The 13,662-nt window shown below is 48.0% G+C and overlaps 1 long non-coding RNA gene across 1 annotated transcript in view; it reads right to left on the bottom strand.

Moving 5' to 3' along the window:
• LOC142584277 (uncharacterized) overlaps positions 1–12,475 on the bottom strand; it is a 40,330-nt gene extending 27,855 nt beyond the window's left edge. The window contains exon 1 of the long non-coding RNA XR_012828747.1: positions 12,295–12,475. This is a non-coding gene — a long non-coding RNA (uncharacterized LOC142584277). The remainder of the gene's footprint in view (positions 1–12,294) is intronic.
• Between the last annotated feature and the right edge of the window lie 1,187 nt (positions 12,476–13,662).

Raw genomic sequence — 13,662 nt, 5'->3', positions numbered from 1 at the left:
GGGTACCCTGCAGGGTTGAGTCTTATCTCCCTTTCTATTCAACGTGGCAATGATCGGTCTTCCTGCGAGACTCAAAAAGATAGAAGGACTCGGACACAGCCTCTACGCGGACGACATCACCCTTTGAGTAGCGGGTGGAAGCGATGGGCATGTGGAAGAGATCCTTCAAACAGCAGTAAACGCGGTGAAAGACTACATCAGAGACAAGGAACTGAGATGCTCCTCGCAAAAATCAGAACTTCTGCTCTATAGACCCACTTGCCGGGGTCGAAAAAGCATTAGGGAAAGGCCGGGCATTTTGATCACAGTAGAAGGCACCACGATTCCGGTAGTGGAGAGCCTGAGAGTACTGGGACTCCGCATATCCGAAAACGGCCATAACGGAGAAACCATTAGACTACTTGACAATAGTGTTCAACAAGCATTCAGACTAATAAAGCGGATATTCAACAGGCACTATGGCATGAAAGAGCACAATCTCATCCGATTAATAGAAACATCCGTAATCAGTCGTATTGTATATATGGTTCCTTACCTAAAGCTCTACGCTGCGTAGAAAGCCAAGATAGACTGAATTATTAGAAGGGCGTATAAGCAAGCCTTGGGACTTCCGGCAAATACGTCCAAGGAGAAGTTCTTGGCGCTCGGCGTGCACAACATATTAAACGAACTTATTGAGGCCCAGAGAGTAGCGCAGTATGAAAGAATTACACAGAGTTTGACGGGGAGACACATCTTAGATGACATCGGAATAACCTACGAAGCACAGCACTGAGTGCGGAGAGACATCCCAAGGAAAATAAGCGAACATCTATCAATACCCCCAATCCCCAGAAACATGTACCCGGAGTTTCACCAAGATCGTAGAAACGTAAGAGCGAGAGCTCTCCACAAGAGATTCCGTAGTGCCAGGGACATGGTCTATGTGGATGCGGTGGAGTACGCAAATGGACAAAGTATGTCGATAATTGCTACGAGTCTAGAGGGTGACTGCAGAGTTAGCGGGACGGTAAAAACATGGAAGGCGGAGGTAGCGGAGGAAGCTGCCTTAGCACTGGCAACAGCCTCCACGGAGGCTAACTTCGTAGTAAATGACTGCAAGACAGCCGTCAATAACTATGCAAAATGAAGAACCTCGCCGGAAGCACTGAGGATTTCAACCAACTTTTGTGAAGATCGCGACATTCTCATTATACGGGCACCCGCCAATTCCTCCCTTCCCGGGAACGAAATAGCGCACAACCTGACTCAAGAACTGACAGGCCGAGCAGGTGACACGCAACAAATACTGGGAACGGAGAGAGACCGGATGACCAGCTTTAACGAGATCACCAAACACTATAAATTGGAAAGGGCCCATTTCCCCCCAGCACACTCCTCGCTAAGTAGACGGCAAGCGACGGCATGGCACCTCTTACAAACAGATACATATCAGAACCCGGTGGCCTACCACCGCTACTACCCGGACCTTTACACGGATAGATGTAGATCCTGTCAGGAAAGGGCGGATCTACAACATATGGTTTGGGCTTGTCCTCGTATACCCACACTGAATAAAATTAATAAGGCCTTAGAGCAGTGCGAGACCACGTTACTCAGCTGTTCACCGGAAGACCAACTCAAGGCAATCCAGCAGGCCGAAAATGCCGCCAAGGCCCAAGGGCTCGAGGCCGTCATTTAGGTAGAGAGGCTTAGGTCTTAAATCTGCTGGGCACAAATAATGTTTATTCCTCCTCCTCCTCGGTCACATCAAAAAGTTATTTCAGCTACATAAGAAACGGAGGTCCTCAGGTGCATCTCGGCGTTGTCGTTCGCGCGTAGTATGGTTTTATGCGCACGACGTGAACAACTTCAGCGCGAGGACGACGACGGAGTGAATCGGGGTCAGAACTGCAGGAGACGACTTCATAGGTCACGTCACTAAGGCGGCGTGTAACCTTGTGGGGACCAAAATACCGGCGGATCAACTTTCCCGAGAGTCCACGGCAACGGATGGGCGTCCAGACCCACACGCAGGCGCCGGTATTGTAATGGACGTCACGTGAACCCTGGTTGTATCGAAGGGTGTCGGTAAGCTGTTGGCTCCGGATACGATGCCGAGCAGGCTGGCGTGCCTCTTCGGCTCTTTGTACGAACTCTTCCACGTGTTCGCTGGTTGGGCTATTATCAGCCATAGCGTCAACTGTTGATGTGACGTGGCGCCTGTATAAAAGTTCGAATGGCGTAAACTGTGCAGTCTCCTGTACAGCACTGTTACACGCGAAAGTCACATACGGTAAAATCTCGTCCCACGTCTTGTGCTCTACGTCGCCATACATGGAAAGCACATCAGCCAGCGTTCTGTTCAGACGTTCCATTAATCCATTGGTTTGAGGGTGATACGCAGTGCTCTTGCGGTGAGAGCTATGCGTCAGCCGGAGAACGTCCTGCATAAGTTCTGCTGTAGATGCTGTACCGCGGTCAGTGATGAGAACAGACGGTGCACCATGTCGTAGGACGACGTGGCGTACAAAGAACTTGGCCACTTCATGCGAATTCGCTTGCTGAATAGCCTTGGTTTCGGCGTATTGGGTTAAGTATTCGGTAGCGACGACTATCCATCTGTTGCGCGGTCACTGGGAATGGCCCAAGTAGATCCATTCCTATTTCTTGAAAGGGTGCTTGAGGAGGGTCCACAGGATGGAGAAAGCCAGCCGGCTTAACTGGTGGTTTCTTGCGACGCTGACAATCGCGGCAGGTCTTCACGTACCGCTGCACAGAAGAATAAAGACGGGGCCAGTAATACTTGTGCCGTATCCTTGCTAAAGTCTTAGCGAATATCAGGTGTCCCGCGCACGGCTCAACATGGCAGGCTTGCAGAATGTCTTGGCGTAGCGCCGACGGCACGACAAGGAGGTACCTATTGGGACCGCTTCCGCAGTTTTTCCAGTAAAGGATGTTGTTGTGCAAGTAATATGATGATAAGCCGCAAACGAGCGAGCGGGGTAAAACACCTTCAGCTCCTTGGAGGTGTTCGATCAGCGGCAGCAGCTCAGCGTCAGCGTGCTGGTGCTCAGCCATCTTTATTGCGTCGATAACACCGACAAATGGCAAATCATGGTGAGGGTCCGATGACGTCGTAGGGAGTGGTGCGCGTGACAGTCAGCGTCACTGTGCTTCCTTCCAGGTCGGTAGATAACTGTAATATCGTAATCTTGTGAGCACATGTTCCAGCGGGTTAGTCTGCCTGAAGGATCCTTGAGGCTGGCAAGCCAGCACAGTGCGTGGTGATCGCTGACAGCCTTAAAGGGTCTCCCGTACAACTAGGGTCGGAATTTACAAATTGCCTACACAACCGCTAAGCATTCTTTTTCTGTGGTTAAGCAGTTTTTCTCAGCCTTGGTGACACAACGGCTTGCATGAGCAATGGTGCGTTCCGCACCAGCTTGCCACTGCACAAGAACTGCGCCGAGACCCGCTTTGCTGGCGTCAGTATGAATTCAGTGTCAGCGTCTTCGTCGAAATGAGCAAGCATTGGGGCCTCTTGCAAACGCTTGCGCAATTCATTGAACGACTGCTGCTGCGCATCGGTACAAATGAAAGACGCATCGTCGCGTGTATGCCGTGTCAGAGGCTCAGCAATGCTCAAGAATCCCTCGACGAAGCGCCCATAATATGCGCAAGAACCAAGGAAGCGTTGGACAGCCTGCTTGTCTGTGGGTGTGAAAACTCGTTGACGTCAGCTAACTTGTCGGGGTCTGGTCGCATGCCTTAAAGACCAACGACATGGCCAAGAAATTTGAGCTCTTGTAACCCGAAGTAGCGTTTTTCAGGCTTGATAGGGAGGCCGGCCGTATGGATCGCCGCGAGGAGACTCTCGAGTCGAGCTAGATGTTCGTTAAATGTGCTCGAGAACACGTCGACGTCATCCAAGTATGCGAGGCAGGTTTGCCATTCAGTTCAGCAAGCACGGTATGCATCATCCGCTAAAAGCTGGCAGGTGCGGAACAGAGAAGGAAGGGGAGAACTTTGAACTCATAAAGCCCATCAGGTGTTAAAAACGCTCTTTATTGACTATCATCTTCATCAACTTCAATTTGCAAATACCCTGATTTAAGATCCAACGAAGAAAAAAACTCGGCATGTTGCAGACGATCCAATGCGTCGCCGATTCGTGGCCATGGGTAAACATCGCACTTGGTGACACGGTTCAACATTCTGTAATCTACACAGAAGCGTCGTTTGTTGTCTTTTATTCTAAAACTACAGAGGAGGTGCACGGGCTGGTGGACGGCTGGATCACGTCGTCTTGGAGCATCTCTTTCACCTGATGCTTGATCGCTTCCCTTTCCACTGGAGACACTCCGTAAGGATGCTGACGAACAGGACGGGCGGACTCGTCCGTAATAATTCGGTCTTTGTGATGGACGTGCGCCGCACTTTGGATGGTGTTGAAAAACAGCCCGCAAATTCATTCACGAGACTGAGTAGACGGTTTTTCTGATGGTCCGCAAGAGAGGCGTTAACGTTAATCCATTCTTTTAGGCTGGGTAACTAAGATTGCTGAGAGGATGCGGTTTCAAATGTGGCGATGCGAGTAACATCAGTGATTTCGCGAAGAAATGCGATTGTCGTTCCTCGCGTTACATGCCGATACTCGTTGCTGAAGTTTGTTAGCAAAACGACTGAACATTTATTTCGCACCTGAAGAAGCCATGCGGATATGCAAATGTGACGCTGAAGAAGCAGGGGCATGTTTTCCTCAGCAATTCCTTCCGCGTCATCCTCCACGTCGCTTCAGACAAGGGTAACCACGCTGCTCTTGGGTGGCAACGGGACGTGATCGTCAGCTACACGAAGCACGATGTCACGGTCGTTGTCATTACTGTTCGCCATGGCTTGCGTAGTAGCGAAGCTGACTCTAGACTCTTGCAGGTCGATGATGTCACCGTTCGCCTGAAGGAAATCGATGCCGATTATGAGGTCCTTTGAACGTTCAGGAAGAATGATGAAGTCGCCGATATACGTGAAGCCCCGAATGTTGACTCGGGCCGTGCACCGGCCCATTGGAGTTATGAGATGCCCTCCTGCTGTACGAATCTGAGTTCCGGTCCATTGCGTTGAAACTTTGGCCAATATACGTGCGAGATTCTGGCTCATAGCAGACATGTCCGCACCCGTGTCGATTAACGCTGTGAGTTCGTGCTCATCTATGGTAAGTGGTACGTCGCAGGATACTGACACGGAACTACACTGTTTTCTCTGCGTCTCAATCACGTCATATCGCGGTCGCCGTAGTGGAGGAGCTTCAGCGTTCGCAACGTCAGCGACCTCGCCTCCGCATTTCGCTGGACTCAGTTCTCCCGGGAGGCTGGGCTGGGCGAGCGACGCCTCGTTGCTCTCAGCGTCAACAGGGGGCTGGAAGACATGTTTAAGACGGGTGACTATGACCGGGGTTCACGGAAGCATGGAGCAAAAAAGTCCTGGCGTCCGCGAGGTAAGCTTAAATCTCCAGGGGGCGTTCACCATTGCGCGGGCATGATGCATTCAGTGAAAATCCACGGAGCCCAGCTCGGCGGTTAGACACGCCCTGTAGAGGTGAACGGCTTCACCGCAATGAAAACACAAGGGCCTCCGGCCTGCGGTGCGTCATACGTCGCTCTTGCGGGGTGGTCCTGTTTCAGCCATGAATGGCGTGCGGCGAGGCCTGAAGTCGCCAATTGCTTGTTCAACGGTGCGCACACCGTGAAAGTCCGGGACGTCGCTCACATCGCGCACCTTCCGCATACGACATGCGAGGTTGTGGCTGCCGTACCTCATGCTATGGTGTCTCGCTTCGCGCTGGGACTTGGACTGCCTAACTTGCCGTGGTTGATCAGTGGCTACGGTGTTGGGCCGCTGAGCACGAGGTCGCGGGATCGAACCCCGGCCACGGCGGCCGCATTGCGATACGGCGAAATTCGAAAACCGCCGTATACTTAGATTTAGGTGCACGTTAACGAACCCCAGGTGGTCGAAATTTCCGGAGTCCTCCACTACGGCGTGCCTCATAATCAGAAAGTGGTTTTGGCACGTAAAACCCCATAATTTAAATTTTTTTAGACTGCCTACCGGATTTCTTACCGGACAACCTCAGCCAGAACTAGTCGCTACACCGATGCTGGAGCCACCTGAAGCTTTTGGAGCTCTTCTCGAACGATAAGCCTATTGGGCTTCCGCAAGGCGCCGGTATTGTCCAGGGGTAGCCAGAGAGTCACACGATAGGGTCGACACGTCGCGGTTGTACAACCTTGTTCGCTGCTGCAGTGCCATTTCCATTGATACGGCTCCCGTGAGAAACTCTGCAACGGTCTTTGCTGGGCTCCGTATAAGGGCACCCAATAACTCTTGCTTGACACCACGCATCAAGTTGCTGAGCTTCTTTTCTTCCAGCATGGACGGATCCGCGCGTCGCAAAAGTCGGCACATATCTCCGACAAACATTGCGACGCTTTCGTTCGGCCTCTGTACTCTCGCCTGAATTGCAGATTCAGCTCGCTCCTTGCAATCGAGGCTGGTGTAGGTGCCGATTAGCTGCAGCTGGAATTCGTCCCATGTCGATAGGGCCGCCTCACGATTCTCAAACCATGTCCGCGCATAGTCCTTGAGGGCAAGGTAGGCGTTGCGTAGCTTGCGCTCTGGAGTCCAGCCGTTGAATTCTGCGACACGCTCAAAGTGATCGAGCCAGTCCTCTACATCCTCGAGGGTGTCCCCATGGAAGGACGTGGGGATTGGTGGTTGGTTGAGGATGACCTAGATCGGCGCGGTCGAAGAAAAAGATGGAACCGATGTAATCTTCCGTCTGACGATTCGGTAGAGGCAGATGCTCAGGCGGCATTCCTTGAAGTCGGCGGCTTGTCCGTACGTGCAGAGGAGTCAGCTCGACCGGACTTCGTATTGGGCTTGTAGACGGTGTTCGATCTGGGAGTGGTAGCATATACCCCGAAACCTCCACCAGAAGAATGTTCCGTAAATTGGAGACGCAGTCTTGCAAAATAGCCGCTTCTCTTTTTTTGGGGAGGCAGAACAAGAGCGTGCAGCTTACGCACTTCATCGTCTTTCGTGGCGCCGACCTTTGCGCACGCCATCCTAAGGTGCGGGAGCCTCACATATTTGTATCAATATACATAAAGTCCTGAGTGGCGCTCTGTCCTGTTGTCCTCTTTTGCGTGCTGTGTGTCGTTCTTTGGCGCCATATAAATAGATATAATAGTCACCTAGCCAGTTTGATATAATCAGGTATACGTGTTTCTTTTTCTTCTTTATATCAGTTTTGCAAACATCTCGTCAACCTATTTTTCTTCCTCAAAGCTTAGCTATGTACCTTGTACTGTCATCTATGCAACTGCTACATGGCGTGCCACCTGGTGTACTATTATGTAACCGCGATGCATAGTGTGCACGTATAGACGCTAGGCGGATGTCGCATCTCGTGTCTCCTAGCGAGCTAGAACACGTTTATAGGACATGTTTGTGCTACAAGCTAGCGAGTGCTGGCCTGCCTTAGCTGCGACAGGCCCGCTTCGCTGACTCTCGCGCACCGAACCTGGGTTGGATGCTGGCGGGAACTTGGTATTTTTTTCTTATTCACCGTAAGCAACAATTATCGCTCAGCGAGCCAGCGAGCCCAGCAGGCCAGCTCAGACGCCACTGCGCATGTTGTACTGCGCATGCGCACTGGTGTCTACGCTGGCCCGCTGGCTAGCTGAGCTATGACATTCTAATAGCTGCGAGGGTCACCGGCGGCGGCGGCCACGATCAACACCGCCAACCAAAACAGCTATTAGAATGAGCCCATAACTGCTTACGCCGTAAAAGACACCAGGTTGTTTTAGGTGAGCGTTAATGGTTCTCTCCGCAAGGACTGGCTAAGACCGACGTAAAAATTTCAAATAACGTTTGTTCTTCATTGGATGATATGAAAATTAATATAGAAACCAACCTCGAACTTTTTTACTACCTCCACAGCTTGCACTTTGCTTATCCTAGCTTAAATTACTAAAGGTATATTCGACTGGTCATTGCGAAACACTCTGAGCCACTCTCGCAAACAGCGTTGCCTTCGACTCGTCGGAAGAGAGTGAGCGCCTTGCGTTCGGCTGGTTCTTTGCGATCGCTCCGTCGAGTACACTCAAGTGCTCCGAGTCTCGTCGCAGTATCAAGAGCGCTTCGCGCCACGTAATCACAATATAGCGTCGCCGCTGTTGCCGACTGTCCACATTAGCGTAGGCAACGGCATCTCAACAACCGGCATATCAACGAACGACAACTGGCATCTCCCATGAATGATCATGCCGTCAGCAGGTCAGGCGGTTTACCCGGCGTCGCCGGGAGCTTTCCTTAGGTGTAATCGGACGTTTGCTGTTCTCACGTCGTTACCGCCGTGCGATTCCCTCCTGAAAGAGGGAGGCATACTTTTGTCTGGCGGGCTTGTGCTCTGCCTCCGGGTTCGAGGAACGCTTGATCTGGCTCTCTATAGAGGCAGCTAGTCGAAGATAATGAAAGTTATCTGTAAGATAATCTTCGTAACGTAAGATAACCTTCGTAAGGCGTAAGATAGAGCGCACAGACTTTGTTTGGAACCCACATCAATCTGCCATTTTAAATGCACTAAAAGCATTTCAATATTCCGTTACGTGTTTCAGTTATTCTGATTATTAATTTAGCATTATTGTATCTCTGCTAAAACGAAAAGCGAAAATTCAAAAGCTCTTTCAGAAGATTGTTCCTGAAATACGTCCACCCAACAATTGCTCGACTCAAGTGAATCAACTTCTATAAATAAAAAAACGACGATGATATTTTTTTGAGTTTGACCACATGTTGCGGGTAACATATAAACAAGTATACGACGAAGATATTTTATGCCATAGTCATTTACTCCAACTATGTTATTATACTATGATAACCCAGAAATACTGATTTATTAAATTGCTGAATTCCCTCCACCCCTTTTTTAGATGACATTGAATTACGAATTCAACACGAAACCAGCAGCTCAGACAAATGTACGTGTAGTTAGAACACCGCTTAATGTCAGGATGAATAACGCGAATGCTTATGTTGCAAGAGATAATAAGATTCCTTTTGTCAATAATTTACTTCCTAGAATTTTTGACAATTTTACGTCTTGCAGATGTTGAACACACTTTATTTAAAAGGAAATTTCAGTTTTCTGAGACAGCGGCACCCCACCATTTCAGAATAACTCTTTAGTCGAAACACTCATATATAACCTGCGCTTGGTACAGGCAACAGCCGCTGAAAGAAACAACATTTTTGTAGAGCACCTCAACCAAGTATGCACTTCGTCAAGCTGTAAATGTATGCATACCGGGGCTGTGATCACGCTAACTCCAAGTAATTATCATTGTTATGAAAAAAAATGTAGACCCAGGCGATTTAGAATACTCAGGAAGCAGCCAATAAAGCGGTAAGTCTAGCTTAAACCCTGCATCTTCATTGTCGTATCGAAGTATGTGATCGTTTTTCCAGTGCTAACAAAATCACTATCATTTAAATAAATGACATTACCGTTATAACTGCAGTGCGACGTCAACCACATTCCAAAAGGGTGAAAATACTCAGACATACCACACTCATTAGACAGTGTAGTCTCACGGAACACGTACGTCAGAGCAGAGCGACTATAAAGAACAAAGTATGGCAGTAATGAAGTTGTCACCAGAAAAATTGGCAAAACAAGGCACTAGCCTGACATTTTTTTCGCGCCCGGTCATTGCCACCACGCAGGAAAGGTAAGCGCAAGAACACCGGTGTCGAAAGAGCGGCTGTCCTTGGAAGGGACAGGCGCCTACAAGCGCACGGAAAGGTCAGCACAGATGGTAACAGTCGCTTCACTGCACAGCACTACCAGAGAGGGCTCTAGGGAGGCCCACATGCGTATATTAATATACGGAATTATGCGCTGAATACAAGACTGCGTCGTTACCTTCTAAACGACAAAACACAGCGCCGAATACTTGCTTAATACAGATGAAATGAGCTAGAACACACCGTATAGACTGAACACAGGTATTGCATTATTACGGACAAGCATGGAAATGGACCGTTGCATGCACACAGAAAGATACAGGGAGAGAACAAATAGGCTGTGGAGTATATGTTAGTGCTGTGACTACCACTTATATCGGAATTATATTTCAGCGGCACGAGGCATTTATGCACGATTCATACAATTGTATAAGATTATTTGCTACCGGCTGTTTGTACCACGATATTTTTAGTGCGAGACATTGTATGCCTAATTCTTCACACTTCGCAGTAGGTAAGTAAGAATCCTGTCCGACCTCATTTGACTAAAAATAAAATAGATTACTGACTGAATGATGGTGGAATCGAACGTCTGCAATCGAGAACAGAAACACAGCTCTCCAACAATTGTGCCACTCATCGAACACATACTTCCTTCCTTCTGAGTTGGCCAGATCTTTGAAACAATCGACATATGCGTCCCATGCCACTTTATCGTCTTCTCGAGCACTTTTCTCCCAGTAGCTTACCCTACTGAGAAACTATGCAAAATTTCACCCACTTCACGAATGCCCGAAGGCAATCTGGCGCTACCATTACTTCCCCAGCGTACAAATGTTATCGTTCTTTGCCATACACCGCATGGCCTAGACATAGATGGAAGCGATTGTAAAACACGTATTTGCTGGTGGCGCCAAAACCTTTATTTTTAACGCTTATGCTTGTCCACTTCGTATGTAGGACGTAACAAATGTATCGCAAGCTCCCATCTAACGACCAGTGTAGAAATGTTGCCATCGGCGCTATGCTAGCTTCTTCAGCGTAGAATGGCGCTGACATGAGATTGATTAGAACAGAGGATGGTATTTGCATAGTGTTTATATTTTATTTATTATACAACCCTCTTGTGATCAAGCCATAGTGCAGTGGGTACCAAGACGAAAAATAGAAAAATAAAGAGTCAATGGACATCTATTTATTACAGGAAGTGCTTCGTTGCGAAATAATAAGGGTAACAAGAAAGCTTAGATCAACAAACAGTCAATAAAGTTGTTTTTTGATGAACCAAGCTGTCCATAAGTTCCTAAGCTAACCATTACCTGGAGTCGAATCTTCCATGCTTCAGGGGGAGGGGGGAATACTTAATCAAGAACCGCTTTCGCTGGTGAATGATTTAGATTATGGCTACGCCTTCTTGAGTGTTAACAAAAGGATGGCTGCCCTCAAGAAGTCAGGGCCGGGGTAGGCAAACGGAGCCTGTAACAAAGCCGGAGCGTGGAACCTTGTTGAGAAGGAAGAGGCTGTCCAGCTGAATGAACCAGGTGACAGGCACGATAGGTTTCCCAGAAACTCTACAACTGCGGCACGTCTGTCGCACTGCATGAGGCCACGTTACTCATATTGGTAGAGGGGCTGCGCTAACGCTGGCATGGCTGCGTTCTGTGCGACCCACAACCAATTCGTGGGTTGACGCAGGCATCGCTGAGCTTGGTCGTCCGGGTCACTTATTCTGGGAGGCAGCTCGAAGAGCTAGCTGCCGTGGCCACGGGTTTTGTGGGCCGGCCAACCATGGTGTCGAGAGATCTTGGGAGCGGCCGATGCTGCGGCCGCTCAGGTCGAGCGCGCTAGGGTGTTCTATTCTCGTGCTGCCTGCTCCTGAACGCCCCTTGTTTACTGCTTTGCATGCAGTAGTCCCGACGCTACATCTTAATAAATGCCATCTGGATCATTTCATGGTTTATGCGATCTTCGGAGTCTACTTACCAAATGCATCAGTGAGCTAGAGGAGGCACCTTGATTACATTTAGTAAAAATAAAGGACAGAATATGGGCGACGAATACGCAAGTGCTAAAATTGTTGATAGCCTAATTAATAGGCAACTTATTCAGGCGCTTCTGAGTATTATATGGACATTTCGTGAAAGAAAGACGGAATAATTTGGCCAGTAACTTGACCTAACTGACGTAACCTGACCGCCAAGATAGAAGTTAGTGAAAATAAAGGCAACATTACAACTTAGCAACGACCCTAAACGAGCACTGTGCTAGTATAAATTGAGCTCGTGTAAAAAAAGATATAGTAACAACTGCTTAAAATCATTTTATTCCCTAATTAGTTACGTTTCCCGATGTCCTCGATAACGGCTACAACTGAATGTCCTGAACGACAACTCTACGTGACACAAAGCTCACCTTTAGTGTAATGACGACATTTTATATTTAGTGTCAGTGGGAAGTTAAACATTTCTATAGTTATTACGAATCTTCGAAATAATTACTTACCGCTCCCTCCAAGCTCAATTTTGTATGTTCCAGGCACTCGGTCAGTTTCGCCGATATTGTAGGTGAAAGAAATAGTGACGTTGTTTATAATTGTTTAAAACAGCAAGCAGTTTCCGGGTTACGTAGGCAGAGTTCGGAGTGTGTGAATAATCTCTGCCTTTGCAATAAATAAGCGTGCAAGTGTTCTGGAAAGCAAAGGGCGACTGAGATAACATTTGTTGAAATTAAAGCAGACGTGAATGCCCTGTTTAACGATTTTTAGAAATGCGGCGTTTGCATATTGTTCACTACATTCTCTAAAGCGATGTGAGGCTCATAGGTAGAGTAAATGAGGCTTAAATGGAGAGGTTGGAAGAAGACCGCTTGCGAGTACACCCATTTCACATTGAATGCAAAAAATAAATTGCCCATTTCCATCTTATCTCCGGTGTTTCCCTATGCCCCTAGAGAATTCTGTGTCACACTGAGTCAAGTTTCAGTGGATATGGAAGCAATGAGATCACTTATGTGGAAATGAAAATGTTTTAGCTATTCTGATTTAGCTGCGATTCCTCCCAATACATATACAAACCTAAATCCTTCCCTATATTTACGGTTGGCGCTCGTGCAGTTCTCGCTGAATAAAACGAGTAGCGAAGATGTTTTTTCAAATAAAGGGAAAGTTGTCCGTGATGGGTACACAATATTCTCGTTGTCAGGTTAAAATAGAGCACCAAATTTTGCCGCAGTCCTAGATAAATTTTTGTAGCCACATCTATCAAATTTGGTGAAAATTATTACGACACCCTCACTGACACACATGCAAAGATTAATGTATATGGGCGAAGTAGGATATCTGTCAAAACATTAGGCAAGTTTGCAAAAGTGCCCATGAAAGGAACGTTTTGAAGTGGGTGGTATTTCTGGGCTAATGAAGATCCTCGTGCACTTGCTTAAAAGGAACAGCTTTGCAGTGAATTGGGGGTAATTCTGAAACGTCTTTTTTGCCCATTCGAGACCACCATATACCTTATGGGTCTCTCCAGTTAGAACCAGAAGCTTACTCCTACTTGTTTATTACACATAGGCATTCTCACTAATAAGGCAAATATTTGGTTTCGTTTGTACAAAAGCTGAGTTGGTGCAGCGGTTGTTTCTTGCGAAATCAACCACAATTTCTGACCACCCGTTTTATGACATCCACGGCTGCAGAACTCGCTGCCAACCATGCTGCTGCGGAGTTTATTGTTCAAGAAATATCACCATCACGTTAGATCTTCTGTGACTCCATGGCCATTCAGTCGTTTCACTATGGGCCTTGAAACAACTAGCTTCGAAAGTCAGATGTCAAACAACCTGCACCGCCACGCATTCCACAACAAATATATC

This window comes from Dermacentor variabilis, chromosome 6 (assembly GCF_050947875.1).
Source record: "Dermacentor variabilis isolate Ectoservices chromosome 6, ASM5094787v1, whole genome shotgun sequence".
Taxonomy (NCBI): Eukaryota; Metazoa; Arthropoda; class Arachnida; order Ixodida; family Ixodidae; genus Dermacentor; species Dermacentor variabilis.
This window is presented reverse-complemented; position numbering and strand designations above follow the sequence as displayed.